The sequence below is a fragment of the Halichoerus grypus genome, chromosome 3, assembly GCF_964656455.1.
Source record: "Halichoerus grypus chromosome 3, mHalGry1.hap1.1, whole genome shotgun sequence".
NCBI lineage: Eukaryota > Metazoa > Chordata > Mammalia > Carnivora > Phocidae > Halichoerus > Halichoerus grypus.
The window spans coordinates 43,057,590-43,076,961 of record NC_135714.1 but is presented as its reverse complement, the minus strand read 5'-3'; positions in this window follow the sequence as shown (position 1 = coordinate 43,076,961).

Here is a 19,372-nt window from a genome sequence, read left to right as displayed (position 1 = left end):
TTGACTCCTCATGGGAGCAGATTCCCTTAACCCTTTTTTCAGGTCCTAGAATAGTCATTAGGCTTGCTCACAATTATGTCATCCTTTCAGGCACATGGTAGGATTCCACTTACCCACTCTCTTTGAAGTTCCATGTGGCATAGGACTGTTTTGGTCAATGAAATGTGTGCAGATATAAGACTTCCAGGCAGAGAGTTTAGGGACCAGGGCGCGATGCATCGTGCCCCTTTCACCTGATGAAACACAACACGTGTCATGGTAAAGCCAGCATTATCTTCATCCCTGAATGACTACGATGCATACAGCCTGCCTGAAAACCCTTGTTGGAAATGTAACATTGGCAAGAAATAAACGTGGGTTGTGTTAAGAAACTGAAATTTTGAGGTTGTTTGTTATTGCAGCCTGAACTTACCTACCCTGGCTGACGGAAGGTCTTCAAATGTCTGGAGTTGCAATGAGTACACACACTCTAGGTCTTCATGCCCTACCCTCTCCTAAACCAAGATGCTAGTCCAGAAAAGAGCTGGGGTTAAGATGACAGTAATTATTATTTTCTAAAACCGGTGCTGAGATTCACCATCATAACTTCCACCATCTTGGAAGAGATCAACGGGCATGTCTTGGGTTCCATGATTGCCACAGTGATGTGACTGCAGTGAGGGAGAAAAGAAGGTAAGTGGGACACCGGATTGCAGAACTAGCTGTTTCAAGAACAGCTAACCCCTTACCAAAGGGCTTCAGTGGTTTATCTGAGCTAGAACAGTAGGAATCTGGCTCATTGTCTGGAATGACAAGAGCAAACATCATTCCTGAGTGCAGGCTCATTTCCACAGAGCCAAAACTGGAGAGAGTAACTCTTCAGGAACCCTTGTTTGTCACTGGTTCCAGCCTTCACTTTTTGCTCGTCCCTGGATGGGGCATATGGCAAGCTCAGCCCAGTTGTGGGATTTTGAGATGTATGACTAATGGAATGTGTTTGGTTAAAATTGTTAAGTTGGCAAATTTGATTTCCATCCTTAGCCTCTGAATATAACCCTCCCTCACCCATACTGAGGCTCCTTCTGGCAAAGTTGGCTATCAAACAGCTTCTCTTGAACTGTTGTCAGCTGATAAGTACTTCAACAAACAGCATTTTGAATCTCTTCACTGTGTGCCTCATGTGAGAGGCACTGGGGACAGAGAGAGGGTAAGGAAATGTCACTGACTTACAGCCTCGTGCTGGGTTGGCAAATTACAGCCCATGGGCCAAATCCAGCCTGCGGCAGGTTTTGTAAATAAAGTTTCCTGGGACACAGCCATGCCCATTTGCTAACACACTGGGGCTGCTTTGGGGCTGTATCTGCAGAGGTGAATAGTTGCAACAGAAACTGTATGGTCCCCGTGGCCTCAAGTATCTACTATCAGGCCCTTGGCAGAAAGTTTGGCAACCCCTGTCTAGCAGATTATTAGCCTTTCTAGGGGAGTTTGCATCTTGTTGGCAACTCTGAGACTCAAGGGGATGATGTTAATAGAGGAAGTTCCAGGCAAATAGGGAGCTATTTTGAAGGAGGAAGTCATGTCTAGCTGCTGTCAAAGCATACCATATAGACAGCTGTCTTCTCTGTCAATCCAGGATAGTGGACTGCCTTTTCCAAATCCCTGCACAAAACTGCAAGCCCCGGGAAGGAGAGACAGTTCTCGCAGCTGGGGCCAGTCCCCACGGAGGAGATCTAGAACATACCTTCTCTGTGGTACCAGGAGCACCCTTGGCGTCAGGGGAGCCAGCCCAACTCTGTGCACGGACAGGAGCCAACTTTGACTTCTTTATTCCTCTGGGTTTTCTGATGACAAGAGAGTGAATTTTTTGCAAGCCCCAGAGAAAGGCTTCACTACTCCCTTTCTCTCCACAGGCACCAATAAAGGGGTTTCAATGCGGAACTTCAAAAGATTCCATCAATTTCTAAGCTAAGGGAAAATGGGAAAAGTTGAGTCGGGCTCAGGGCAGGAAGCCTCTTTGCCATGCTATATCCATTCCGCATGTGAGAGTGGGTTGGCCACCCACTGAAATGCCCCCCTCTCTCATTGGTGGAGAAGAACCCTGCCCATGGTACCAGGACCCAAGCAAGTTTCTCTGCGAGCAGGACCAGAGTCTTCTAAGAAACTTGGGGACTTGGTCATACTCCTTAAATGGAGCCTAGGTTGAAATCTCTGCCCCTCAATGTGGGTCACTCACCTGAAAGCTGTACTTCATGGGGAGCCAGCCTGCCTGGCACTGGGACATGCCTCCTCCCAAGGCTGCAAATGACACATTGGGCCGGAGTCGGGCTGAGGAGGAAACTTTCTCAGTCTGTGATGCCAACTTCAACGAAGAGGAAAGAAAATCTTATAGGGCTTCAGAGCCCTTCTTCCTCCTCTGGAGTTGTCATGGAAACTCAGTCATCTTGGCAAACATGGGCAGAGTGTCTGGGGGGCAAGGCAGTGTCCCAGTAGAAAGGTACCAGAGATGCAAAGTGGTCTAGGATGTGGTCACATTGCCTTCAGAACCACGAAGCAGAGAGAGCAGAATGTATAAAAGGAATTAAATCCTGGAGTTTGGAGAAAGACACATCTAGGTTTAAATCTCAACTCTGCCATTTACTAGCTATATGACTTTGGTTATATTCATTCATTCATCCAGCAAACATTAATTGGAGGCTGACTATGTACCAGGTATCCTGCTAAATGCCAAGGATACAGAGTGGCCCGATGTAGAGGAGGCGCCTTTCTCGCTGTCATAGAACTTACACATTCTAATGGAGGAAAACAGACAATAAGCATGTATACAAATAAATAAAAAAACATACTACCAGAGATTGGTAGAGGCTATGAAAAACATAGAGTAATGTGTAAGACTAATTCAGTGACTCAGTAGCTCTTTAAGAATGAGTAGTTAAGGGAGCCTTCTTGGAGGAGGTAGGTTTTGAACGGAGACCTAGGGAAGGAGGCAGCCAGGTGACCATCTGGAGGAAGAGGATTCTAGGAAGAGGGAAGTATTGGTGCAAAGGTCTGCTCACATGAGTCTCTGAGTTTCAGTTTCTTTGTCTATAAATGGGAAATAATTTACTTAATGGGATCGTTGTAAAGGTTCAATGATATGCACTGCATCTAAAGTGCTTAACTCAAAGCCTAGCACTAGAGGTAAATGCTCTTTAACATTACTAAATACATAAAAGCACAAAGGTACAGTTAATTCTGAGGGCGTGGGGTGAGTGCTGAGTCATGAAGGGCTAGCATTTGCCTCCCTCTTGCAGAATGGAAAATAGGTTAGATCTTTCAGCTGGTGACTCCTATCTTCCAAGGAGCTTCCCTTTCAGATCCTGACCACACTTCATTATAATAACATGAATATGTTTCTTTACTCCAATCTGTAAATTACATAAAGGCAGGGATTTCTTTTTTTTTTTTCCACCATTCTACTTCAGTGCTTAAATGAGACAATGTACGCCAACATTTAGAATAGTCTTTCGTCCGTGAATGAATGAATAGCGGGAAGGATGTTGAGGTAGTAAGTACAGCATGAAGTTGAGTCTGTTTGGGAACTTGTAATAGACTCGCAAAGAATGAATGTGGAATCCAAAAAGAGTGAGCCTCCTAGTCAGAGAGAATTGTTCCTGCTTGACTACCTTTGAACTAGGACATCAGCTTTTCTCTGCCTTCAGATTCCAACCAAAACATTAGCTCTTCCTGAGCCTCAAGCCCACTAGCCCCCACTGGAACTACACCACCATCTCTCCTGGGCTCAGACCTTCAGGTCAGACTGGGACTACACCATCAGCTGTCCTGGGGCTCCACTTTGCTGACTCACCTTGCAGATCTTGGGACTTGCCAGCCTGCATAATCATGAGAGCCGATTCCTTATAAGAAATCTATCTATATTTCCTATTGTTTCTATTTCCCTGGAGAATCCTGGCTAACACAAAAGCCCATCATAAGGGATCCACTTTAATTTAATCATCCCTTTAAAGACCCTATCTTCAAATACAGCCACATTCTGAGGTATTAGGGATTAGGGTATCAACATCTTACGGGGGGGGGGGCGGGGAGGACACAATTCCACCAGTAACGGTGAACAAATAATCCTTTCTTTGCTCAAGCCATGGTTAACTGCAAGTGAGAACATTTTTTTTTTTTTAATATTTTATTTATTTGACAGAGAGAAACACAGCGAGAGAGGGAACACAAGCAGGGGGAACAGTAGAGGCAGAGGGAGAAGCAGACTTCCCGCCGAGCAGGGAGCCCAATGTGGGGCTCTATCCCAGGACCCCGGGATCATGACCTGAGCCGAAGGCAGACGCTTAACGACTGAGCCACCCAGGTGCCCCCAAGTGAGGACATACTTAACTGCTCACACCAGGTGTGGATTCACATACCAAATTTGATGATCCATGAGGTGTCCCGCTGTATTTCCATGGTGGCATTTTGCAGTGTCTTCCATCTTTGATGAGTTATTTAATGGTTAGAACCTGGGCTTGGAAGAAAGCAAGTCTCAAAAGGGTTACAGTTTGATGACTGACTTTTGGGGCAACTGCCAACCATGCTTCAATTTGTCCGTTGCCAGTTAACACTAACACCACGCACCCGTGACGTGAAAGTCATTCCAAATCCGGAGTCATCATCTGAGCTTTGGGGTGAGGGGGGAGGCTCGGCAGCCATGGAGAGGTAGCTCTCTTAGCCGAACTTATTGAAACGTCCTGATGTATGCCTTCCAGCCAATGTCAGCTGCTAATCTGTATGAATTAATGCAGTAATAATTGGGCCGTATTCAGCAAGCACTAATTTCTTTCACTACATCAAATCAAGCCTCACGATTGTTTCGAAATAAACATGCCATCCCCAGAATGCTGAATCTCTGCACTGGCAGCTGGGTTCTGAATGGATCTGGAAAGGTCCAGGGAGGAGGCTGGGTTGCCAAGTGGTGGGACTCATTCCTGAGCGTGTGAGACCTGATTGAGCCCAACCACATTTTAAAAGATGAGAGGAAGTCAAGCTTTGATTCTGGCCAGTGTCCAAGGAGAGTTCACTCAGGAGCATCTTTCGGGGTTTCTGCCTTCTTTAGAAGCCTCCAGCTCGACAGCATGCGGAGTCTGCCTGGCTGCTGCTATCTCCCTGCCTTGCTAAGGGGGGCCTCGCCGTGTCATGGAGTGAAGGACCCTGAGAGAGACCATTTCAAAGATCCTCAGGTCCGACTGCAAATAAACCTCAGAGGAAGTGTCTAACATATTCTTACAAGCGAGAAAACAGGAAAACCGAAGAGAGAGAGAGAGAGACTTCGAGCCAGTGAGCAGGAGATGCTTTCCTTTGCTCTGCCTGCAGGAGGGAAAGAAGGAGAAAGAACAAGGTCTAGAAAGATGATAAGGAAGCAGGGCAAGGATTGGTGAGTTACGCCGGACAGAGGATGTGCTGCTTCTCTACATCAGATATTTAACCAACAATTGGTGGGAACTTGAGATGTCTGCTCCAGTCGCTGGCAGTGCTTTAAGTAAAATCATGAAGGTCAACATTGCAGTCTCTCATCTCTTCTCTCTCTCCCACACACTCTCATACTAATAAGCATCTCCTCCATGCCAGGCCCTGTGCTGGACCCTGGGGACAAAGCCAACAAAGCTCCTGTCTTCCCTCCCTCTGTTCCTATCCCTTCTCCCCTCCCTCTCCCTCTCTTCCTCTTTCTCCCTCCCTCTCTTTCCCCCTCCCTCCCTCCCTTTCCCCCTCCCTCCTTCCCTGTCCCCCCTCCCGCCATCTCTTTCTCTCCCCCACTCCCCACTCCTCTTCTCCCCCCTCTTCCATGTTTGCTGCCTGGCACCCCCTCTCCTGATGAGCTGCTTATCTATCCACAAGCTTAGAATGTCAGAGCCTATAAAGCTTCTTCAGATTTCTCTCCCCTTCCCTTCTGTCCTTATCCTGTCAGTCAGGATGAAAGAAATTAAATTGTGTAAGTCTGTACATTTCTCTGTGATCCAGCTTCCAGGCCTTAGAGCCTACAAGCTGCCACATCACCTGGGTCTGGATTCAGACATGACAAGCTGTAGGGGTTCTGGGAAATAGGTGTCACTGGGCTCCCAAAGCTCCAAACTTCTAGGTCATCACTGAAAAGCAGAAAGGAAGCTGTGAATCAAAGCTCCAAGCAAATTGCTTATGGCAATGGTGGCAATGAACCAGAACCCAAAACACGATGAGACTCCGGAGTCATCTTCCAACACTGCTGCCTATGGTGTGTAGGTCGCACACTGCACAATGTGCTGGCTGAGAGGGCAGCTCACCGAGGCGCCAAGCTGCATGCTCTTGTGCAGAGCTGTGTCTGCCCCATGCAAAGAGTCCCTGGTTACGTACTTGCCGTGCTGTTGGCTCTGGGACTGCTCTTGCTTAGAAGGGTCATCTCTTCGAAATCCTCACAGAGACACGGGTACGTGCCAGCGCTGGTCAGGCATATTAATGACAAGATAACAAATGGACTAACTTTTTAAAGTAGGTTTTTTTTTTTAAATATTGCTCTTTGAAGTGTGTTTTAGAATTATTGTAAATTTAATGCCATCTCTTATGCCTTTCATATGTGAAAAGCATATAATAATAACTATATATTAAATAACAGGAATAAATATAAGGATAGTAACTCCCATTTATGTGAACTTTCTAGGTACCTGGTACTGTACTGGGTGCCTGTACGTTTTGTCTGTGATTCTTCCTTCCCTGCCTGCCTTTGCCACAGTTCACTGTGGGTGGAATATTCTTCCTGCTCCATTGACTTTGGTCTTAGCCATATGATATTTTGGGCATTAGAACTGGGCAGAAATAACACTGTGCCAATGACTTATAGTGCGGCTATAAGAGGCATGGTGAGGGTCTGCTTGAGGTTCCATCCTCCACCACAAAAGGAACATGCCCCTAGGTAATTTTTGCTCTTTGACCTGAAACCAAAACATGTGGAGCACACCTGAACCTGACCCAGAGCGCAGAGTCCAGCCAAGTTCAAACACAGCTGAGTACAGCCAAATCACAGTGAACAGACCCATGAACATGAAATAGATGTACATTGTTTCAAGTCATGAAGAATCGGGGTTGTTTGTTATGCGGCATTATCAATGATAGCGGACGCCTACAGCGCCTGACGTTTTTCTTTTTCTTTTTCTTTTTTTTAACAAATTCTTGTAATCAGTCTTTAAGGTACGTGTTTACATTTTACATAAAAGAAAACCAAGGCTCTGAGAGGTTGAGTAACTTATTCAAGTTAATAACCATTATTAACGTATTAGCCAGGACTAATATCCAGCTCTGTTCAATTCCAAGTTCCTCATATTGTGTCCAGAATATTGATGCTGTGTTGCCTCTGGAGATCCTTAACCAGCAAAAATGACACAATTATGGTCAATAAGTTTCTGTTCTATTTACGAAGGCAGCAGAACCAATGGATTTTAGTTTTGCAAGATTGCATTCAAAGTGTCTCTCTGCTCAACTGTCAATTCCACACAACATCCTTTTAAACAGAATTCATCCTTCCCTTCCCCTCTACCCATCCCAAATTTCTGTTATTTAAATCTCTAAAAGTTTTAATGTTCTAAATGTGGTTCCTATTTCTCAAGGCCAAGATGACCTGAGGCTGAGGTAGAGTTTAACTTGGCATCTTGTTTGTTGTCAGTACGATAAGCCAGAACCAGATGCAGATCACTGAACTGAAGGATGACTTCTGTCTCCTGATAGCACTTTAGGCAGAAAAAAACAAAAGACAAAGCCCTTTGATGTACTGTTAAGTGAAAAAAGCAAGGTGTAGAACAATGTGTATTGTACATTATTTGTATGTTTGAGAAGCATATGCATGTATGAATGTTTATAGTCTCCATAGGATTTCTTCAGAAGAATACTCTAGAAGCTGGTAATGGTTCTACCTCTGATAAGGGAACTTAGTGGTTGGTGGGGGGCAGGGATGCAAAGAGAATTATTTTTCACTGGATATTCCTTTAAAGCTTTCTAAATCAGTGTGCATATTCATATCACTACTCGAAATAATGGAACGATTTTTTAAAGAAGAAAGCATACTTTCTTCTGTCTACCCCCACTTTTCACCACAGTCAGGCTATATCTCTTAGGTTTCAGATTCCTTGACTTTTTGGAAAGACTTGGAAATGGAGCTGGCCCAGGAGGAGGAGGCCCTTTCTGGTGTGTTTTCTTCCCTGTATAGTTGAGGTGGTGCCGGATAAACATCTTCAAAGTCTCTAGAGACAACAGAGACAAAACGAAGGGGCATAAACTAGAGCCTACTGGCTTCCACAAGTGAAAGTGATCAGCTGTTTTCTTAAAAACAAGACTTCCCCCCAAAATGTCCTCTGATCTTGCTCTGAGTTACATTATGAACATTCCAAAAGTCAAAGTCCTTAGATTTCCACCTGAAAGACAAGGATGTTTTTCTGTTAAATTCTAATCATATCACTAGAGTTTAACAATTGTTTCAATAAACAGACATCTATGTCCATTCATTAAAAAAAAAAAAACAACAAGGTAAATAAATCAACTTTCAAATCGTGTCCTTCTGCAAACACCAGCTGCACCGGAAAAGGAAGGCAGCCTGCTAGCAGGCTCTCAGTGCAGGGCTGGGCTGGGGCTGTCCACATGCATGCCCAGAGCCTGTTAATGTGTCCTACAGCCCACAGGAAAGAACCTCAGCGGAAAACAAGAAGGCAGAACAATTGTGTGAACTTACCTCCCCTTCTTACTCTCTAAACATCTGGCTCCTGCATGTGTCAGTTCTTTGATTCGAGCCTGCTCTGGGATTATTGATAGGGAAAATCTCCACCTGGGTGAGGAGCGGGATGTGGACTAACTACCTCTTCATTAAAGAACAATTAGCACAGACTCAGTTTTTATTTGCAAAATAGTGGAGCAGGTTGGTTATAAGCCATGTTTCTGAAATGGCCCAGCTATGTCTCTGCCAACTCTTTATGGAGTGACTAAAACAAAAGCTGGAAGCCAAGAGACAGTAAGGAGAGCCCTTATGATTAGGGCTATAGAAAAAACAAAACACGCAAGGCGCCATCTTGGTATTGGCTAGCCATGGGGAAAATCTCTGCTGTTTAACATAATGCATTTATAAACACAGATGTCAGGGATGAAACAAGTTTATTTTTATAGTTCCGCATCTTACGTTTCCCCAGTTGATTCCTTTTCTTATCTTCTTCTACATCAGAACAGCCAAACAGGATTCAAGTGATGCATTTGGATGGCTTGCTTCCCAGAATTGTGTCTCTAGTCATTAATGGGACAGACACTTAACTCCACCTGTGGACATGGCAATTTTGTGATCTTCACAACTGTCCCCATTGTCGTGCTCCTCGTCTCATTTCACTGGGATACTTTGAATAACAACCTCCCTAGCTTATTTTGATGGCAGCTAAAAAATCAGTTTGGTTGTGGTATTGCCCAGAGATCGATCAGCTATTAGGTTTCTGTGTCTGTCAAATTTTAACTATCTGCCTAATTTATAAGTACTTAGAGCCACTTAAATTTGGTTAGGCTGCAAACTTAATTTGCAAGCAGAGCATGATGACTGCAGACTGCATGCAGAGCTTGCAGGGAACTTCTTCCCTTCTCTTTTGCACCTCTCTCATTAGCACCTGCCCCCTTGGCTGGGTGGGTGAGCATACGAAATGAGGGGCAATGAGAGTGTGCTGAGCCAGCGCCACCAAAAGGAAATCCAACAGGGCTCAGTGCAGTCTTGTGTTCAGGCTAGAAAAAAGAAATCAGCCACACAATTTTAGATTGGAAGAGTCTGAATCAGCAGCCACATACATGAAAGAGATTTGAGAGTTTAGTTAACTGCAAGCTTATTTATTTTTTTTAAATTAAACACCATGCAGGACTTACAGTGTATCAACAAGCACGCTCTAAATGTTTTACAAATGTTAACTCTTTTCATTATCACAGCAACTTAAGAAGGTTAAGTATGGTCATTAGACCCAATTATCAAACGGGAAACTAAAGCATGAAAAGAACACATAACTTGTGTCTAGTTACATAGCTAGAAAGGGCCAGAGCCATAATTCAGATTCATGCGGTCTGGCTCCAGATTCTATGCTCTTAATGCTGTACCTTGGTGTAAGCCATAGTGGGTGTAACTGGTAGAAAACAAATTTGGAGTAGGTTTTGTTGAATGTTGTCACTGATTGAAGCTTATTAAATGAAAATTGTGAAGATCAAATCCTCTCTTAAAAGAAAAATAGGTGTCCAAAAATCTATGTCAATTGTTTCAAATAACAGTGAACAAAGTGAAATTCTAGAACCTTAAAAACAATTAATATTGTCTTTATAAAGTTGATATGATGATGTTATACCCATAATTTTGTGATCATTTTGGTGGAAACTATCAACTATTTGGTAGAAATATCAGGGTAATGTTTCAAATCAAATTAACCTTCTGGGTCTTCAGTCTCATTTATCCAATGTGTAGAATGAGCTCAATAATTTCCTTATCCCTTCATATTTTAAAAATTCTAATATTCCCCCAAATGATCCTTCAGGCCAGTTGTGAATTCATCTATTTAGTCATGGAACTGGCATTTTTCTGAGAGTTTACTTTTTTTTACAAGGCATCCTGCTGGCATCGTGGAGAATGGTGTGATGAGAAGGTGAGCCTAGGGAACTATAATGCAAGCCCATCGAAGTTCTTGCACAGTGTATTGGTTTGTGTTCTTAGCTGCAGACAACATTATCACTCTACCTGCTTTGTATAAGAAAGGATTTGGTAAGGGGATTTTAAACACTCACAGAATCTTTGGCAAAGCTAGAGGAATAATTTCTCGACTGATGCCCTTGGAACAATGCCTAAAGCCGCCCTCGAGAACTGGCCTGACACGGGTGATGCCCTGCACTGACTCTAGAACCAGCTGGATGTCTTCCACCGTCTACAACAGCAAAAGGCGTGTTCCATGCTCCTCTTGTTTCCATAACTCACTTCCAAATCAACTGAATAATGGTGGTGTTTTGCGCAGGAATGGGTTATGTGGGAAAAATAAACTTTGGGGGAGGGATTCTATTTGGGATAGGCAGGACCCGTAGTTTGGGGAACTATCAAAACATAGAAAGAGTGTTCAAGAGGTTTTTGGCAGCCACAAATAACAAATGTCTGCTATAGATATTTCTCTCAATTCAGTACTGGGAAAGCTCTTATTTAAGAATAGTGTTATGTTTGTTTGAGATATTTACAAACTGAAACTTAATCCCTATGATGATGGTAGTAGTGGTGATGATGATGGTCGTGATTATTCATTGAGGATTTTTCAATATTTTAGCCACTGTTTTACATATTATAGTGGAAATATTATTTTATGTTTCGGTGGAGTAGACCCCTCTTTAGCTGTCAAGGTAACCTATAACCAAGGCTTAAGTCAATCAGCATATTCCATTCCCTGGCCAAGTAGAAAGTTTAAGGATGGGCATTTGAAGGTCTTCAGATCAATGAGTGTCAGGCTTAAGACTTTCATTTGATTGTTGGACTGGAACACAGGAGAATGGGGTCTGTGCTTCTTGGCTGCCATCTTGCCACCATGTGGAGCCTTGAACAAAGCCAATAAAGGAGAGTAGAGCTAGAATTGGAGAAAGATCAAGTTCTGGTGACAGCATTTGAGCCCCTGGATCAAGCTCCTGCTATAATTGGCATACCTCCCAAATTTTCATGTAAATCAACAAATTCCCCCTTTCTCTTTAAACCACACTAAGTCATGTTTTCTGTGACTTCTTTCCAAAGTTGTCTTAATTTCTACGCATACATTAATCCTTTAATTTTCAAAAATACCCCATCAGGTTAATAATATTATCACATTTCATAGATGAGGACACAAAGGCTCAAAAAGATTAGTAACTTGCCCAAAGTAACAAAACTTGTCCACATGACTTCAAAGCACAGGTCCTTAACCTCTTATGTTATAGAAGGGCATTGGAGACTGTTGGGTGGGTGGTAGCAATGTGATTTAAAGTTTGAAAAGTAGAACTTATGGACTGATAGTAAGCCACTCTGGATGGCAGGGAAACACTTTACGTTTCCTTTATATTCCCTACAATGGCTAGATGCACACTCTGCTCAGGCTGGCTCTCAGAATACACTGCTTGTTACTGAGTGAACCAGCAAAGGAGGGAGCTGAATGCCTCCAGTTTGGGAGGATAAGAGAGACATATTAGCAATCTCCACCTGTATGAAGGGATGTCATATAAATGACAAGGACAGTGAGTCTATATAACCCTGGTTAGAGAACAAGGGTACGTGTGGGGGTGTCTGTGTTTCAGGAAGATGAACAAAAGTTTAACATCAAACAGAAACTTCTACTCCCAATGCTATGCAATGTTACAGACTCATTTTCTGGAAATATTAAAGAAAGAAAAATATAATGATCTTCCTAGCCTAGTGATATTTCCCTAACCGCAGAAGCTCTTTCATGTTTTCACTGCATGTGCCATTCCCTCTGCTAGAAAAGTACCTCCCACCCCTTGTTTGTGTAGCAAACTCTTACTCATCCTTTAAGATTTAGCCCAGATGCCTCCTCCTGAAGCCCTCACTGAAGCCCTCACTGAACCCTCACTGAACTATTACCTTTGGCTCAATTCCTCCTTCCTCCATCTCCCCACAGCATCTTATGTGCATCTATAGTAGTCCTTAACACAATTTGTTTCAACAATTTGTCCTACTTTTCCGAATATAAATCAAGGGGCACATTTTATTTCTCCTGGTATTTCTTGCTCCTTCCATAATGCCTGCAACTCTGGATGATCTTGCAAATCCTGCTAAAAAAAAGCCCTTCCTCAATCTCTTTGTCTCAAACTCTAGTCCTGTTTGTCTTTCAGGATGCTGCTTAGAAGTCACCTCCTTGGGCGCCTGGGTGGCTCAGATGATTAAGCGTCTGCCTTTGGCTCAGGTCATGATCTCAGGGTCCTGGGATCGAGTCCCACATCGGGCTCCCTGCTCCTTGGGAGCCTGCTTCTCCCTCTGCCTCTCTCTCTCTGTCTCTCTCTGTCTCTCATGAATAAATAAATAAAATCTTTAAAAAAAAAAAAGAAAGAAAGAAATCACCTCCTTGGGAAGCCTTCCTTGACCCTCCAAAGCTGGGTTACAGTGTCTCTCCTATGTAGTACCCAAAGCAACCAGTGCATATGCAACGATTAAGAGAGCGGGTGTCAGAGTCTGATTGCCTGAACTTGTATCGCAGCTCTGCTATTTCATAGCAGGTTCTTAACCCTGATGAGCTTTGGTTTGCTCATCTGTAAAACAGGAATAATAATAATAATAATAATAATAATAATAATAATAATACCTCATAGACTTGTTGCAAGAGGGAGGGTGAAATCTGAGAGGAAACAAGGTCCCCAATACATGGCTGCAGTAGAACAACAAATATTAATTGAGGAGTGACCATGTGGAAGACACTGTTCTGGGCACATCAGCAAGGAATGAAACAAAGATTCCTGTATCATGGCATTTACCTTCTAGTGTAAGAGAGTAATCAGCATAAAGATGGTATGACATACAATAAACAATCTAAATGAGTAAATCATGTGGTATATTAGACAGTGATAACTACGATGGAGGAAAATAAAGTGAAAAGGGGAAGGCACTGGAGGGAGCACCTGTGCTTTGCCAGTTTGGGAGGGAAGGTCTTACTGAAAAGATAACAAGTGATTAAAGACCTGAAGGATGTGAGTGAGAGAGCCATATATGCATATGGGAACATAGAAGGGAATAGCAAATGCAAAGGCCCTGAGACAAGAGCATTTTGGGTGTTCAGGGGACAGCAAAGAGGACGGAGTGGCAAACATGGAGTGAGTGAGTGTGCGGCAATGGGAGAGTTCTCTGTGGCTGTAAACAAACCATTGTGAAACTTAATGACTTAAAAAACAATCATGTTTTTGTTTATGTGTCTTCAATTTGTGCAGGGCATGGTGGGGATGGTTTATCGATGTTCCGTGTGGCATCAGCTGGGGAGAATCAATGAGGGGCTGGGGCACCACTTTCAAGATGTCTCACTCACATGGCTGGCAAGTAGGTGCTGGCTGTCAGCTGAAAGCTCCACAGGGACAGTTGGTCGGGGGCCTCAGTTCTTGTCCATGTGGGATGTTCCACAAGCTGCTGGACTCCTACAGGCATGGTGGCTGGGTTCAAAGAGCAAATGTTCCATGAGGCATAAAATGGAAGCCCCCATAATCTATTGGTCCTGCAGTCACAGAGGCCAGATTCAATGGCAGGAGAGAGAAGACCCCTGGCCTCTCTACAGGAGGGATGTCAAAGATTTTGAGAGCCATGTTTTAAAACTGCCACAGAAGAAGAGAAAATGACATTAGAGAGGGCAGCCTGATCATCCAGGGCCTTATAGGCCATTGTCATGGATTTGGCTTACCCTTAAGAGGAATGAGGAGCCATTGGAGGGTTTTGATAAAGGTATGACCTGATTTGACTAGTGTTTATCAGGGCCACCCTGTTAAAGTATATTAAGAATAGACTGAAGGTAGACAAGGTAAACCAGTTAAGAATTTGTGAGTATCCAGGCAAGAGATAATGGTGGCTCTTACCAGTGTAATAGCAACATAGAGGATAAGAAGTGGTCAGATCCCAAATGTATTTTGAAGAAAGAGCCAACAGGATCTCTTAATGGATTGGATATGCAATATGAGAGAAGGAAAGGGATTGAAGGTGACACATGGGTTTTGTCCTGAGTAATTGGAAGAACAGAGTTGCCATTATTTGATGTGAAGGCTGAGGAGAAGCAGATTTGGCAGCTAAGAACAGGAACTTGCTTTTCGATATGTTAAGTTAGACAGCCCAGGAAAGATGTTGAGTAGGTAGACAGATCTATGAGTCTGGAGTTCAGGGAAGAAGTCAAGGATGGAGATATAAATTTGGGAGGTATCAAGCATAGAGACGGTATTAAAACCATGAGATTGAATGAGACCACCAAGAAAGTGAGTGTGGATGGTGGAGGAGAAAAAGCCCAGCGTTATGAGGTCTTGGTCAGGAGATGAGGAGGAACCAGCAAAGGATGCTGAGAAAGAACAGCAGATGAGTAGGAAAAAAACCAGGAGAATGTGGTATACTGGAAGGCAGATAAAGGGAGTGTTTCAGGATAAGGAAGTAGTCACTTTGGCCAATTTGCTGAAAGGGCAGCTATAATGGGGGCTGAGAATTGACAACCAGACTTGGTAAAGTAGAGATCACTGGGGGATCTTAATAGGATTTTAATAGGCAAAAGCCTTGAGTGGGTTCAGGGGAATGGAGAGAAGGGTTGCTGGAGACAGTGAAGACAGACAAATTTTTCAAGGAGCTTGTGAAAAAGGAAAAGAGAAATGAGGTGGCAGCTATAGGGGAAATGGGATCAAGGAATGTTTTATATGGAAGAAATAATAAGATTTATATGTTGGTGGGTAAAGTTAATAGAAAAATAATAATCCAGGTAAGAGAAGGGAGAACTGCTATAGCTCTATGAACTTGGGTTAATAAGAGAGATGGGATCTAGTGCTCAATTGGAGGTGTCAGCCTTATCTGGGAGCATGGACTGTTCATCCACAGCAACCAGAGAGTAGAGAGGTACACGCACACAGATGCTAGCAGGCTGGTAGGTGTGGTGATGGAAGTTCTCTTCTGGTTGCTTCTATTTGCTCAGTGAAATAGGAAGTAGGGTCATCAGATGAGAATGAGGACAAGGAAGGAGGTTTAAGGAAAGAGTGATCAGTGACAGTGATCAATTGATATTAGCGATCATGAATTTAAAATGAAACCATTCAACAGACACTGTGGTTTCCTCTGGCCACAGTCAATGGATGCAGGCACAGAATGGGCAGAGAATTGGATCTAAGCATGGTTGTAGTTTTGTCAAGTTAGTAAAATGAAATAAGAGAGAGGTGAGGGACTGAGTATCTATGCAAGGTAGTGACTACAATAATTGATTATGGAATTCAAGCTGGGTTAGGAGGGAAGTGAGGACATGGCAGGGGTCGAGGACAGTGAAAATGTGGTAGGATCAATGTATTTGGGATCCCTGTGGGTTAGAGGATTTGGGGAAGTACTAGAGAAAAAAATCTAGAAAGATAGGAGGTGATAATAGGAGAGTGGAAGACTTGAATTGAAACAACAGGAACTAGGGAAAATGGAAAATTTCAATTATTGGAGTGACAAGGTCTAGGGTATGATCACAGGAGTGAGCAGATAAAGTAGGTGGGGGACCATATCATGGGAGGAGAAGAGGTCCACAAATTGAGAAACCAAGATGGAGGAAGGTCCATCTCCCTGAATGTTGAACCCACAAATTATAATGCCCAGAGTAGTGCTGGAAAGACTGACTGTGAACCAGGCTCCAAAGTCTTCAGGGAATGAAGGGTATGACCTGGGGTTTGTTCATGGACATGACAAGGAGGGGTAGTGAGTGATGTGATCTACTGACATAAGATTTAAAGCCAAGTGGGCATGGGAGTTTGTGATCAGGAAAAGAGGAGAATGGTCTAGAAGCAGCAGCAAGAGGGAAAAAGGACACTGCAGAAAGACCAAATGCAGTACCCCATTTCCTCTCATGCACAATCTGCAGAAGATCCTGGTATAGCTTTAATCCCATTAAGGACCTGAGAAGCCTGAGAGATGGGTGTAAGAGAAAGGCCTGGATCAGTGTGAAGAGCCTGCAGAATACAGAGATTTCTTTACTGGAGTCCATGTCCAGGCCTGACACCCACAAAAACCAGGGCGGTGCATGGGCCTGATAGCCAGTGACAAGCTGGGACCCAGGACACCTCCACAGAGGCCACTAAGTATAGAGACAACTATCTGTGAACTAGAGGCTCCTCCATAAGAATATGAAGCTGCACTTGGATGCCATCTTGTACAAGGGGGTGTTGGGCAGCCACAAAAGATCTTGGAGAAATTCCTGGAGGTGTAGAACTGCTCAGAGAAGTACTAGTTCTGTATCTTCCTAGCTCAGATCAAGGACTTTGTTTCCTTGCTTCATCTGTTGGTAAAATGGCACCAATAATAATTTTCAAAAGGTGACTTTAATCTCTGCTTATTCTCCTCCCCCGAGTCCCCATCCCCACCCCAAAGAACTGGGCAATCACCTACAAAGTTTTTAGGAATAGAGGGCTTTAAAAATACTCATTTTAAACATAATTAAAACAACACATGTTTATTGTAGAAAACTTAGAAATTAAAAATAGATATAAAGAAGAAAATGACAGTCATACATTATCCCTCCATCTAGAGATAATTACCCTCAATATTCAGGTGTGTATATTTCTATACACACATTATACAAAAACGGGATCATACTGATATGTCGTTTTATAACTTTTTTTAAATTGAATGATATAGCATTGGCAGTTTCCCTGCTAAATAATATTCTTACACATCAACTTAATGACTGTATAGGATTTCAGTTCATATATGTAATAATCATTCATCCAATTCCTGTTATAGAAAATTTAAATTGTTTCCATTTTTTCACTATATAACAGCAAAATGAATGACATTTTAGTTATATCTTTGCACAAAGCCATGATGATTTATTTCCTATGAATAAGATCTTATAATTGGGTCAATTATACCTTAGATGGGTCAAAGGATACACAAAATTTTAAGGCGTTTGGTACAATATTACCAAGCTGTCCTCCAGAAGTATTTATCAGTTTACTCTCCTCTCAGCAGGATATGATAATGCCTGTTTTCTGACATCATTTCTCTTACTGTTAGCATTAAAAAGTCTTTGCCTTCGATGACTTCTTGAGATTTTTTCTGATCCTTGATTTGTGTTTCCATGTAAGAAGGAGACTGCTTTCATTTGGCTTTTTTTCTTACTTAAGTGGACTGATTAATAATCTCTGGCAAGAAGTTTTGGGCCGCTATTTTTAAGTCACAGGAAGGCCTGGACCGCTAACAACATATGGAGGCCAAAATGGTTTCAAGTCAAAAAGTCCTGGCCTGGGGGCCATTTGTCTTGTCCTTGGGAGTTACTCCTATCCCTCGGCTCAAGGCACCTCATCTGTCTTCCTTCCAGCTCTTAGTTTCTACGATCCTTTGTCTTCCTGTTTCAGGGAACATTCTTGCCAGCTCATCCTCAATATCTGTGGACAGAAAGGTCGATCCAAAGTCAAGTGTATTTGGACAAGATTCTTCTGCCTTCTTATCCTTTCCTTGCAAACGTACATCCTTAATAGAAATTTGAGTTCTATCTTTGCTTTGTTCAGGCTGATAAAGATCTTTCAATTCAACTTGGATAATATTAATTGAGCAACTGCATGGTTCGTGGTGACGTAGAAGACATAAGAGAAATGCAAATCCACTCTTCTTTCCTGGTAGTCTCTTTTTCTTTTCTTTCTCTGTAGTAAAATCTCATTCATCCACCGATGTTTCCTCTTCGGTCTCCTCTCTAGAGGATTCAAAATATCATGGCTGTTGTCATCTTCCTGCAACGTGACTCACTGGCTAGTTCTGAGGCCGATTCATTGACTGTGAGGTCACCGTAAACAAGAGCTCCTGATAACACGGGTGACAGGTTCCTTCTCTGACAGCCCCAGTTATGTAAGATGCATTGTTCTGGTTATGAGCTCACCTTTAAAACAATGGCTTGTGGTTAAAAAAAAAGACTAAGAAGAATCGGTAACACCTGAATAAATGAGGCAATTTGCGGGAACTTTCTGGTTGACATAGTATTTTCAGGGGCTCCAAAAGTGGAGTCATGCTTTCTCTGTGCTTGGAGCTCATTTAAGACTCTTGATAATGGGACTACAAAGACTTTAAGCAGAGGGGCAAAAGTGTTTTGGCTTTCAAGCAGATTTTTAGCCCTTCATTAAGGATTGGGGAACAAAAGTCTGAGTCCTAATAATGGAAAACCGAATCTGTTGCTTAATGCAGCATTAGGACACAGTTTGTGGGAAAATAACCTGTATTTTTGTATGCTGTTTATCCACACAGACACGCGTATGTGAATATGCTGACACATGCACAGATACATGTTCAAATAATGCCACAGTATTTTTTACAGAAACATATGGATATATATATACACACACATTATATATATATATACATGTTTGTGGGGTTTTTTTTGAAATGTGAGTTGCATCTGCAAAAGTTGCATAACCCTGTCCTAGAGAGAGGAGCTTGCGTGGAGCGTGGAGATTTTGGAGGCACTCTCTTCTCTCCTTATTTGAAGCACAAGCCAGTGATTGTCATTCACACTGAGTAGAGGTGTCCGTGCCAAAGGGTGACAGAATAGATAAGTAATCCCCAATGTCAGCTGTTGGGTGTGATACCACAGAGATGTACGCCCTCTGTGCCTGCCAGGCCCGTCTCTCTCTGTTCTGGAAAGTGGAATCCGATGATAAATGTCAATACACTTACGTTGCCACA